The 12,724-nt window shown below is 41.0% G+C and overlaps 1 long non-coding RNA gene across 3 annotated transcripts in view; it reads left to right on the plus strand.

The window, feature by feature from the left end:
* LOC148118196 (uncharacterized) overlaps positions 1-11,917 on the plus strand; it is a 30,937-nt gene extending 19,020 nt beyond the window's left edge. For 2 of the 3 annotated variants that reach the window (XR_015736318.1, XR_015736320.1), the window contains exons 2-4: positions 5,875-6,024; positions 6,770-7,063; positions 10,019-11,917. This is a non-coding gene — a long non-coding RNA (uncharacterized LOC148118196). The remainder of the gene's footprint in view (positions 1-5,874; positions 6,025-6,769; positions 7,064-10,018) is intronic. The other variant, XR_015736319.1, reaches the window with a different exon arrangement.
* The last annotated feature ends 807 nt before the right edge of the window (positions 11,918-12,724 follow it).

Consider the following 12,724-nt stretch of genomic DNA (forward strand, 5'->3'; position numbering starts at 1 on the left):
TGTGTGTTTTGTTGTTGTTGTTGTTGTTGTTGTTGTTTTTTCCAGTTGCCTTTGCACAGAAAAAAAAAAGCAGGCTTTCCAGGGATATCAACAAAACACGGAAACATCGTATAACATGCTTTTGTAAGACTAGTCACAAAGCTTCATATCCAGGCTGGAAGAGGCAGCCCAGTAGGATTAGGATTAAAAGGGTCCCAAGCACAGGTAAAAAAGAGTCAGAGACACCCACTGTTAAGAGTCCTACAAAAACACCAAGCTACACAACCATAACACATACTTACTAGCAGAATCTCTACTTTCTGAAACTAGTTCTCAGACCTTGTAATCTAATGACCTCGGTGCTAAAACTCTCAGATTCACCCTTGTCTTTAGTCATGTGTCCCTGTGTCCCTAGACCGGGCTGCTGACTTGACTTTACAGTGCCTTCCTATGACGCTATCCTACTGTGTTTCCCATGCTCCGACCCCTTTTCATGAGTTCTGAGAAGCCTTTTACAATGCACAATTGATAATTTCATCCACGATCTCAGCACTGTGAGAGCTCCCAGTGCTCCTAAAGAAGCAGCTCAGAGCACACACCAAAGATAGTTCTCTGAGCCTCTTACATGTCACTTTTGCCATTGTCTACATTCTGGGTTGGGACCTTTCTCAGGCTGCTCCCTGAACCTAAAGGTTTTCTGCATGCTCTTCTTGATTTGGTGAAGCTGTTTATCCACCTGGATCTTACATTCTTCATATGAGATGCAAGACTCTCCCCCACAGAAATCCCCTAGGTGGCTGAGGTCTGAGGCAGAGCCCCTGCTATGTACTCCCATAGCTCCAGGAAACTCTCAGTGGTACACTCCTCTGTAACACATCTAGTGAAGGGGAAAAAATTGGTCCCAATCTTTTTGTTCAAATTCTTGAGCAAACCATAGGCCTGAGTATGTACTCAGCTGTCACATTCCCATGGTAAGTGTGTTGACCCTGACAAATGTTGGTAAACTACATGGAATGGATAAAAAAAAGAAATCTTGAGAGGACTCTAGCATGGGATTGATTTGTAGGCGTCAAACTGTCTTCTATCAACAGGATGTTGTCCCTATAGGAATATAGGTTGCAGACGGTGGCTGTCAGCAGATACCTGTAAGGCTGTCAGAAGAGCAATGGTGTCTGTTTTTCTTGTCTCCAAGGGCTGTCTAAGATCAGAGTTTATATGTAGAACTAATCTGACAATTAAAAATAAACTGAATATAGAAAAATAGAACAAACTGTGATAGATGGTGAAGGGATTGTAATCACAGGTGTTCATGGGTAATCAATACTGCATTTGAAGCCAAAGGGACAGTTAGGTGAACTGCTATGTCTCTTTGTGCTTTAAGATTATGTGGAGGCCAATGCAGAGTAGGGAAGCCTCTGTAGAGCCTTGGATTAACTTGTTTAGGACTTTGAAGGCCTCTGGTTTGCTAGTGCCATCTGCCCCGATAGGACACCACCTGAGAGAGTGGTAACTGGAGTCTTTGCTCAGGTATGTTCCTCTGATCACTGAAACTATCCACTTCAGATAACTGCCATTTCCTTCTAAAATTTTCCACCTCACTGATAAACTGAGAATATTTTGGGGCTTGGTTAATAAAACATGTTTAACTTATTTTGAGTGAAATACATTCTGTATTTCAAATATATTAACATGTTCAGTTTTATCCATAAATGTAAAGTGCCAGTGAGCCTTCTGTTTCATGGGTTCATTATCAGTTTACCATGCAATGAAAGTCAAGAATTTTATAGTCTTGTCCAGTTCCTAGCCTGGAAAACAAGCCCAGAATTTCGAAATACAAACAATTTACTCACCCCAAGATTCTAGCTTTGTAACTTGTGAAAATTCGTGTGGAGGTTCCTGAGGAAGACGGGAATCTATCTACCTCAAGGTCCATTTTTGTCACTCTTAGACGTATATCCAAAGGACAAATTAAACCTACCAAAAAGACATTTGCACAACCATGTACACTGCTGCTCTATTCATAATAGCCAGAAATTGGCACATTTCCAACAAGAAAACATAATACAGTAGAAGGTTCTAAAATATGTACATCGATGAAGACAATCTAACTGTAATGTCAAATAATGAGAACAATAGAGTCACAACTGCCCATGTCCTGTAACCAAATGAAGTTTACAGCATTGGGATTTGGTTACATCAAATTGAATTGTTCACCAAAGTGCTCGCATAGGAGCTCCCAAACCACCCAGACTGTTGCCAAAACAATTGGTTGCTCTCCACAAGCCCTCAGCAAAGCCCATTGCTGAAGACAATACACATGCAACTCACCGAACATGGAGAGTTTGAGCTGGCATCCACATAGAGCTTCACCCAATATTCTAGCGTCTTTAGTACAGAAAGATGCTCTGCAGACCACTAAAAGGGAACCATAATCACCAAGACAACCATAACCCTCTCTTCTATGATGGTGTCCTGCCTGTAAGACATATTAAAGTAGTCTCAACCTTCCTACTTCTGTGATGCTTTAATATAGTTCCTCATGTTATGGTGATCTCCAACCATAAAATTAATACATTGCTACTTCATAACTGTAATTTGATTACTGTTATGAATCTTAATATAAATATCTAATATGAAGCTATCTGATATGTGACCCACCAAAAGGGTCAAGAGTCTCAGGCTGAGAACTCAGGCTGTGCTAAGGCAAAGATGTCATAAAGTTTGTGGGAATAACCAATTAATATCAAACTTAGCCTAAGACCCACTCCTTGAGATGGAACCCATACCTGACATTGTCTGGGTAATCGAAAACCTGAGATGAGAAAGCCAAGAGCCTTAGAGTAAACCAAAATATTGCTGTTCTAACAAACAAAACAGAAAACAGCAATCAAATAACTCTCAAAGACATTCTGATACACTCATAGAACATTGGCTTCCTTGGGCATTATTAGTCATCATTAGAGAAATTCTTCCTGCAGCTCATGGGAACAAATACAGAAAGACAGGTATTATGTGGAGAGTGAGAGACTTTGGAATACTTTACTCTAAACTGGATGCCTCCATCAAAACTTTCCTCTCAGAGAACCCTGTGGAAGAGAAGACAGAAAGAGTGTAGGACTCAGAGAAGATGGAGGACACCAAGAGAACAAGTCCCAAAGCAAATATGCACTAACAGAGACTGTGGCGGCATGCATAGGGTTCTTCAGGGCTTTGCATCAGGTCCTCTGTGTATTGATTATGGCTTTCAGTTGAGTGTTTTTATGGGTTCCTGAATGTGTGGACAAGTGGATCTCTGATTCTTGTGTATTCTCTTTGGTTCTTCTCCTCTTTGTTTTATCCAATTCAGATATCTTAGTTTTTGTTTTGTTTTGTTACATATTTTTACCCCTTATAAACTTGTCAGTGTTTTAATGAGAGACAGAAAAGGAGTGAATCTTGGTGGGAAGGGAGGTGGGGAGGAACTGAGAGAGTAGAGGGAGGCTAAATAATAATCAGAATATATTATGTGAAAAATCCATTTTCAATAAAAGGAAATGAATAAGCATGTAAATACGAAGCTAAGCATAAACTAACCCAGATAAGAAGCAAATATATCAGGAGAGGTAGAGAGTAGAGGTGCATGTTTATATTCAGTAAAAGAAGTGATCTTTTCAGATTAAGAAGGGGCTGCACATGCTTTTTGTCTGCACTTATAGAACATGAGACCATGACCAAAGTGACAGATATCTTAAAGGTTATTGGCTGAAGGAGTTCCCACAGCAAGTATTCTTTCTTATTCTGTATGTTTGGTATTTTGATTATTGTATGGCATGGGACTTTTTTGGGGGAGGTCTAGTCTATTTGTGTTCTGTAAGTTTTTTGTATCTTCATAGGTATATCCTTCTTTAGGTTGGGAATGTTTACTTTTATGACTTTGTTGAATATATTTCTGAGCATTTAATCTGAAATTCGTCTCCTTTCTCTCTCCGTTATTCTTAGGTTCAGTCTTTTCATGGTGTCCAAGATTTCCTGGATGTTTTATGTTAAGAATATGTTAGATTTAACATTTTCTTTGACCGAGGAATCTATTTACTGTATCATGTCTTCAACACCTGAGATTTTCTCTTCCATCTCTTGGTTATGCTTGCATCTGTAGTTTCTGATTGTTTACTCAGATTTTCCATTTCTAGAATTCACTCTGTTTGTGTTTTCTTTATTTTCTCTGTTTCAATTTTCAAGTCTTGCTCTGATTTCAACTGTTTGATTGCTTATTCTTGACTTTCTTTAAGGAATTTATTGATTTCTTCCATTTTTTGTTTGTCTTGTCCTCATTTTCTTTAAGGGAATTCTCATTTCCTCAAGGGCCTTTATCATCTTCAAAAAGTTATTTTTAAGGTCATTTTATTCTCCATCTATGTTGGGGTGTTGAGGTCTTGCTGTTTTAGAAACACTAGGTTCTGGTGTTGCTGTATTGCTCTTGATATTGTTGAATGTATTGTTACACTGCCCTCTACCTGTCTCTTCTTCTAGTTGGTACAGGTGGTGCTCATGTCTCTAGGGGCTACTCTTCTTCCAATTTGTTAAGGCAGTATGTATAGTTCTCAAATATTTTACCTTGTTTGTTTTGTGTATTTTTTATTTTATTTTTTTGTTTTTCATTTGCAACTTCTGACTTTACAGCCTGAATAGTCCTGACTTGACATCTTGCTTCCTCAACACACAAATGCTGAAATTACAAGTCTATATCACCAGGGTTGACTTTTCAGAAGTTTCTAAAGTATTGGTTGGTTCTTGTGTTCTCTGGAATGGGTCAAATTCTCTTCTTGAATAAGCAAGCCAAATTGTAATGCACTGTCTCAATTGGACAGAGGTGGCAGAGTCAGACTTTGTCAGCCTTGAGCCTATGCACACAATAATCTACACATCTGCATAATATGATAAAGGATCAGAAGTAAGCTGTTCAGTTCCTATTGAACTGGGTGAAATAATCAGGAGAGAGATGACTACTTCCAGCTAAGTTGAATAACCTTCCTGAGGACTTTGCTGGGATTAACGAACCATCTTCGCTCACACTTCAAAACTTGGGCTGCAGGTATTTCAGGTTGCATGTGCAGATGGATTGCTTTATAGGTATAGGGTCTCAGGTGTCTCCCCCATCCCTACAACACTCTCTGTTGTGTCTATCTATGGTGGTATGACACTGAGAAAGTCTGTGTATGTTTTCATGAAACTCAACCTCTTCAAGCTTGATGGGCTATTTTGTGGCCACACAGCTCTTGGGGAAAATGGTCTACATAACTGAACATGCCAACAGCAGGCTTTCTTTAAGGTGAAAGTTCTGAATACTAGTAGTTTGGCTCAGTCTATGTCTGGAAGCCATAGACCATGGAAGCCACTTTTGGGAGACTCAGTCTGAAGATCCATGATTATGCAAGGAAACAACCATCCATACATGAGACTACAGAGTCTAGCAGAACTGGATATCTGAACCATGAATTAAGAAGACATATCTATCTCATAAGGGACACAGGGGAAATTTACCTTTTTCTCTATATGTGTGTCCTGTTTAGGTCCCAGATGGCTTCATGTTGCAATCCTGAGTTAAGAGTGAATTTTTCCCACTGAGTCAAAGAATCCACATAAAAATTTCTATACAATCAACTCATGGTCACATGCAGAAATATGTTGTTCCCTCCAATTGTACAGACAGTGAAGTCCATTAATACAGCTCCCATTCAGCTGTAGGAAAACCGTGGAGAAGACACTCCATCCCTGCTTTATTGTTCACTCATGGGGGTGGAGACATGTTGAATGAATCTTAAAGATTTTGTGTTTTTCTTCCAGGCCACCAGGCTGAGCTCTGCTCAGGGACACCAAGCCCTGTAACCTCAGACTTTTCTATTTTTTCGATTGCAGTTCAGTACTACAAAGGCTGACTTCATGTGGTTCTTCCAAAGGATCTGGATCAACAGTTCCTCCTTTCTCATGGAAGAACACAAAAGAAAGAAAAAGGAAGAAAGAAAGAAAGAAAAGAAAGAAGCATGTGGTGTACTATGCAACAAACTGGTAATGATATGAAACCTCATTCCTGACATGAGACTGTTTTTTCTCCCTTAGTTCACAATGGCTCCCAGAAAACATATCCGGGGCTGTGTCTACACATAACACTCCACAGAAGAAACCATAGGTGGACTAGGCCTGGCCACCTTGAATTTGATGACTTTGTTTGTGGTTACTTTTCAGAGTCCCTTGAATTAAACAATTGGCTCCAACAGTGTAGTTAGGAATTTCCATTCTACTGGTGGTTAGTGCCTGTAACCCAGTCATTTGCAAACCGAGGGTGGAGGCTTCCTACAATTTCAAACCAAGCTCACACACAGAGTGAGACACTGAAGTAAAAGCAGGCAGGCTGCAGGCAGGAAGGCAGACATTAAGCATGGAGACATGCAAATTGACTAATTCTACAAGGGGGAAGACTCAGTTCCTTCTGTGGCCTGGTCTGAGCACTTACTGTGTGGTAAGCCTTGGAATATACATTAAACACCTTAAGATTTCTGAGGAGACCTACTGGCTGCTTCAGGGAAAACCCCAGACCCAGGATGTGCTAAGAGGGACGTTCTCGGTTCATTTTATCCCCTGTGCTTTTAAACAGTACCCCAGCAAAGCACTGGAGCAGACACAGTGATGAGACCCTGAGGTGAGGGAGGAGGTTGAGAGTCATTCACTGGGGTGGGGGCTTCACTTACTTGTATTATGAGAAAGGGGGATTGACAGGGCCAGGTAATTGTAACCAGTTTCTTTCTTTTGACAGGTAAATGAACCATAAACCATAGCATATTGCACATAGTAATTCCTATGGAGAACAGAGGACCTGACTATTGCCAAGCTGAGAATGAAGAAGAAATTTTATTCCTAGAAGAAGAACTGGGCCTTATAATGTTAGGCTGGATCCATGTAAGCAAATTGACCTCCCTGTTTGTGGGACCCTCATCTCACTGTGCTGCCTACATCCTTCTCTGCACAGAGTCAATTCATTCCAGATCATCCAGCTCTGAGCACATGCAGTCACTAGTGTTCCAGTGTCGAGTCAATGGCACATTTCCTGGTGCGTTTCCAGCTTTTCTTATTCTGTATCTTACTCAAAGTAATTCTTTAAAGTTCCAATTCCTTGTGAGTGGGTGAAGAATGGTAGCTTCCCTAGGATGTATGAGAATATGGTGTAGAGACCATGTACCTAAAGCCATATGAATGGAAGTAGTCTATCTAAGTCAAGAGAATGCTTTCTGATGATTGAATTTTGTCTTTATGAAAAAAAACACTTTGTCTATGAACACCCAAATGTTCCTTCATGTATGGTTTGCAAGTGGTTGGACATGATGTGCAGGCTTGTGATGATCTTCAAGAAACACAGTTTCTTACTTCGAGAGTGCTTCCGAATGATTCCCCCATTTTCAAAACCTAAAACACACAGAACAAGTAGTTTTTCTTGAAATGAGATGGGTGTAAGCCACAATCAGGTGGTTATATCTAGGTTTTGAGAGATCACAAGCGGTTTTGTACTCACAACTTGGGAAATTCTGATGTGGGAGACAGATTCCTGTGTCTTCATGCTTCAGTTGCATAAATCTTTACTGCTTTGCCTAACAATAATAATATACCATGGCGGATAGAGATCTGCCCTTTGTGCCTGGACACAAGTGGGAGATCACACAGGGGCATGTTCTCAAATGTCACATGTGCATAGGAAGAACAGTGGTCCTTTTGAGGAAAGGGAGAGCTCTTTGGGTTATTTTCAACAGAACAATAATGTGACCAAAGCCAGAGTCCAGAACCTAAATGAAGGAATTTTAAGACTGGTTAGAGTGGGAAAGTCAATTGATGTTTGGGAGCTGCTAACTTCCAATAATGAGGGGGTGATGTATTCAGGAATGTGTGATTTCAGAGATCCCAGAGCTGAGGAATAGAGGGTGTATAGTCTGTGAGAAAGAAAACTTAGAGTTTGACTCAAAGCGATGGCAGGGATCCTCTCATAAGCATTTAGAGAATAACTGATTTGGAATTGGGGTTAAGTTATTCTATGTGGAATTTTTTTTTCTATGTGGAATTTAAGGCACTTGTGAGATATCTCATCTGTGAGACCATTGATGGCTGTCACAAGGAGGTTCTTGGAAGCCAGGAGAGGGACCCTGGATGCTTCTGCAAGAAGCTGGCCCAGAAAACATGGTATTTAGGTAGTGGTGTCCGCAAGAGAAGATTCATGACAGTGGAGGAGGAGATCTAATGAAGAGAGTAGGAACACAGGGGGATGACAGAGAGACACGGTTGCAGGAGAACTTGTTATGGGCTTCACAGAATTCACATAGGGACAGTGAGAGAAATTACTCATGATGTGACCCAGGAACAGCCTCCAGCAAGGAAGAGGATTCAGGTTTTGTGCTGCTCATTGAGGGTATTAGCTAATGAGTTTTAGGTCATGGTGGTCAGAGACTGTAAGATTTAAAGAAGCCATAGTAAGCTGGGTGTACTGGCACAGACCTGAAATCCTAGCATTCAGAAGGGTGAGACTTCTGGATGGTGCCTTTGGCACCAGCCTGTGGTACATAGGAAAATCATGGCTCAAAAAAAATCATGTGATAAATATGGCTATTGTGCAGTCTCTCTGGACCATCATATTGATGCTCATGTCCAGGCCCTAGATAGTAGGGTAAGAAAGAGTGATGAGACCACTTTCTGCAGATCTGGGTTAGCAGTGTCTAGAGTCTTGACTTGTATGGGAAATAGTTTGATCATGATTTTGTCTAGTTGTTTTTGTTGTTTTTTTTATTTTACATTTTCTTTCACTTCCTTTAGTTTAACAAAGCTTGATACTTTAAAATATAGCTTACTTGTATGTCTACATACATGAAGAGTATAGTTTATGCCTCCTTCAGGAACATATATTTGTATACACCTCCTAGAGAAGGAATCAGGAACTTGTTGGGTGCCTGGTATAGCTTTCCAACTTTCTTCCACGGAGACTTTTCCACTCTCGCACTAACCATCTCTTCTATGATTTCTTTAGAGTTCATCTTAAGTGTGCCTCTTTCCATGTTATCAAAATTTCAGTTCTGCTTGTGTCTTGAAATACAATGATAAGATACATGACTTTTATATCTGACTTGCTTGGCTTAAGATCTGCAAAGTTCATCCCCATCCAGACATGCAGTTTTCTGATGGGTCTTTACACCTGGTGAGCCAGTGAAGGAGGGGAAAGAAGTGAAGGGAAGAGGGGTAAGATAATGCCACAGTAGTATTACAGTACCACATCAGATTGGTCTCCTCTTCAAATAGGGAAAAATCACACATCTCTCAAAGGCTAGATGAAGGCAGGGGGCTGATGACCCAGAGAGACTGCTGAACTGATGCTTTAAAAAGTCCTGGGAACTCTTGGTGAAGATGGAATCAGAGTTTCCTGTTGCTAGGAAGGAAACAAAGGCAGGTTACAAGCTGATGGATAAAGCATGAATTGTTAATATTTAGACACCCAGTATAAATAAGTATGGAAGAACAAAGAAACCTTGTCCTCAGTGAGGGACCTGCTATTAAGTAACTGAAAGAAGCTCAGCTCCTTTTAACTTTTTTTTTGTAATTTTATTAAATTATAAAAGTTTCCATTTCCGCCCCTCCTCCCACCACCCTCCCACTCTCCCCACTCCCTCTCCTCCTCCCTCTCCATCCCTAAGAGCAGTCAGGGTTTCCTGCCCAGTGGGTAGTTCAAGTTCTTCCCCCCTCCCTCCAGGTCCAGGAATGTGAGCATCCAAACAGACTGGATCCGCAAAATCCAGTATATGCAGAGGAAACAAGTCCCAGTGCCATTGTCAATGTCGACAGCTAACATCAAATTAACTTTTATGTATCAGCAGGACAAAAGAGATCATTCCCTCTTCCTTCTCCACCTAGCAGACCAGATTGTTTTCCTGGTATGATTTGGGGAATCAAAGTGGGAGCAAGTCTTTGAAGCTTTCTTGGTGTATCAGGGATCATGCTAATTGGGAACTATTGACTTCTTTTGTCTTCTCAGGTTCAAACAACCCAGCCGGCCTTCTTGTCTAGTGTGGATTCACACACATATTTTTGCTACCAATAAATGCTGTCAGAGTTAATTGCAGTTCTGTACTCACCAAAAGACAAACAGTGAGTATGTAGGATTCAGGTATATTCATACCTGAATGTTCTATGGCACAGAACATTTTAAAAATCAAGTCATACCCAGAGTATCCTAACTGATTGCTATAAAAGACTCGCTTTAAGTTGTACATTATAATTAACAGCAGATACTCCTAAAAGACATTGTGTCACTACTGCTGAGTTTCTGAGGCAAACCCTCAATAAGTGACCTCAAGTACCAGAGGTTAAAGAATTTCCATAGCGGGCACTGCATATGATTGTCATCTCTTAATGTCCCCAGTGTCATATTATTTTGAATTCCTCAACAGAGCTAGTGTTGGGAAAGCAATGAATTATCCTGAATTCTTTTGTAATAACTTTTAACCCTGAATATTGTCTCACAGGTGCTAGGGGTCCCTGGTTTTACACACCCACCCATGTCTTCCTCAAAATGATTGACCTGAACAGACCTTACATTTTGTTGATTTTTCCTTCTTCTCTTCTATTGTTGAATTTATTTGTATCATTAGGGAAATATTCAAGAAAGGGACCCAGAGAAAATCAGAGAGGGAGGTACACATACAGGGATAAGAAGGAGAGGAAGGAGGAGAAGAAAGATGGAAGGAGGGAGGGTGATTAGGACTATGACACATAAGACAAGTTCTAACAGAACAACAATGGGAGTAATTGTTGAGGAGGAGTTGTTCCACAATGTCTGTGAAGGACAAGGAGTTGTGAAGGGAAGAGGAAAGAAAGGAGAAGGGATTTAGAAGTGAAAGAGAGGAGAGAGGCCATGGAAAGGAGAGGAGAGAGACTAGGAAAAGAAAGTGAAAGAAGGGAGAAAAGAGGAGAAGAAGATGAAGAGAAGAGAGAGGAAAGAGATTTGGAAAGATATCTTTTTGACTGTGATTTGTTTTGCTTTTTTTCATTTCAGAACTGGAATTTTCACCCTGATACTTCTTGTAGACCAGGCTGGCCTTGAACTCAAGAGATCTACTTGTCTCTGCCTCCTGAGTGATGGGATTAAAGGCATACACCACCACTACCTGACTAGTAATGTTTCTTTTACAAATGTGGGTGCTCTTGTATTTGAGACATAGATGTTCAGTGTTGGGACCTAATGGAGTCACTTTCTTACTCACCTCCCCTGTTGGTGACCTTTCTTGCCCTTGTTCTGGGTTTCTGAGAAACTTACAAGTTCTGTACTCTCAGAGTTGTTTACCAACCCTGCTTCCTGAGTACACATTGCCTTGGCTTTAACTCAAGGATTCGGAGATGAGGTCTCCATCCTCTTGACCCACCTGTCTGAATTAGGTATAAAACCCTCTTGATGATGTACAATAAAGGGTTTCTGATTCTGCAACATCCAGAGTGCATGTTTCATCAATATTGATGTCCTTCACTTGGACTTAGCATCCAGGCTGCACTGGTGTGGCAGTTCAGTATTTAAACTTCATCTTGATGAATTTTTTCTGTGATGAATATAAAGTGTCCTTTTCCATGTCTTCTGATTGATTTTAGTTTGAAGTCTATTTTGTCAGGTATTAGGTCCTTTTGATTGGAAAATGTTGGGTCCCTTGAGGACAGGCCTTTGTACCCCTACTTGATCTGTTTTGTACTCTTGTGGTTGGTTGTTCTAAAAACTGGAGCAAAACCAGGAACAATCTGTTGTTTTCAGCAATATTTTGAAGGATGTTTACCCCTAAGCCATGTGAGTTACAGCGATGAACTTCCTGCTTTTGTTGGCTCAGTCTCTCCTGCTGAAGGCTACATATACTGTGTGAGAAAGTGGAATAAAGGCTTGCCTGCAGAACCTGAAGTTGTGCTGTGTGTTAATCCCGACGTCCCTCGCTCAGAGAACTACAGTTGCTGTGCTGGTGCGGCAAAGTGGAGGTTCCACCGAGATCTGAGAAAGAAGGGGTAGCGGACGGGTCGTTAGACTGGTAAGAGCGGATTGAGGTAAAATTGGATCCACAAGCAATAAGAGAGACCTGATATATCAGATATTTAAATTGTAAGAGCAACAAGGAACTGCGGTCAAACAGAGAACTATAGAGGATTTTCGTAAGACTATAGCCGCAGCAGCCCATGGTTTTTGACAGGTGGAGGTTTGAACATCCCCGACTGTGAACAGGTAAAAAGAGACTTGCAGAAATGACTGCAAAAGGAGGGTGCCAATCGCTTCTCTATATCTACCTATATCAATGGTGCCTGATCCGCCACACTCCACGTACTGATAAAGTGAAAGTATGACAGGAGGTTGCCACAGCTAAAGAAATACTTAAAAAATACAAGAGGAGGAGACTCGCCAGTCCATAGGATTAGTAAAGAAGTCACATATGGACAAAAAGGAAGAGTCAGGGGGAACTTTGGAATCTGGCGCAGGACCAAGGTTAGCACCAAAGCCTGCATGCTTTCAGGCGCAAAACCAGTAGCAATGATCTCTGAGTCAGAAAATGGGGAAGACAGCCTCAGCTCTAGTGCAGAGGATAGTTTATCTGATGAGGAAGAATAGCTAATGCAGGAAATTAAGGTCCTTCAGAAAACGCTGAAGCTCTGTAAGGCGAAGAATCCCTTATGTGCATCATTAGCCCCGCCTGCTTATAATGAGGATTGGGGA

Source organism: Myodes glareolus, chromosome 24 (genome assembly GCF_982192425.1).
Source record: "Myodes glareolus chromosome 24, mMyoGla1.1, whole genome shotgun sequence".
Classification (NCBI taxonomy): domain Eukaryota; kingdom Metazoa; phylum Chordata; class Mammalia; order Rodentia; family Cricetidae; genus Myodes; species Myodes glareolus.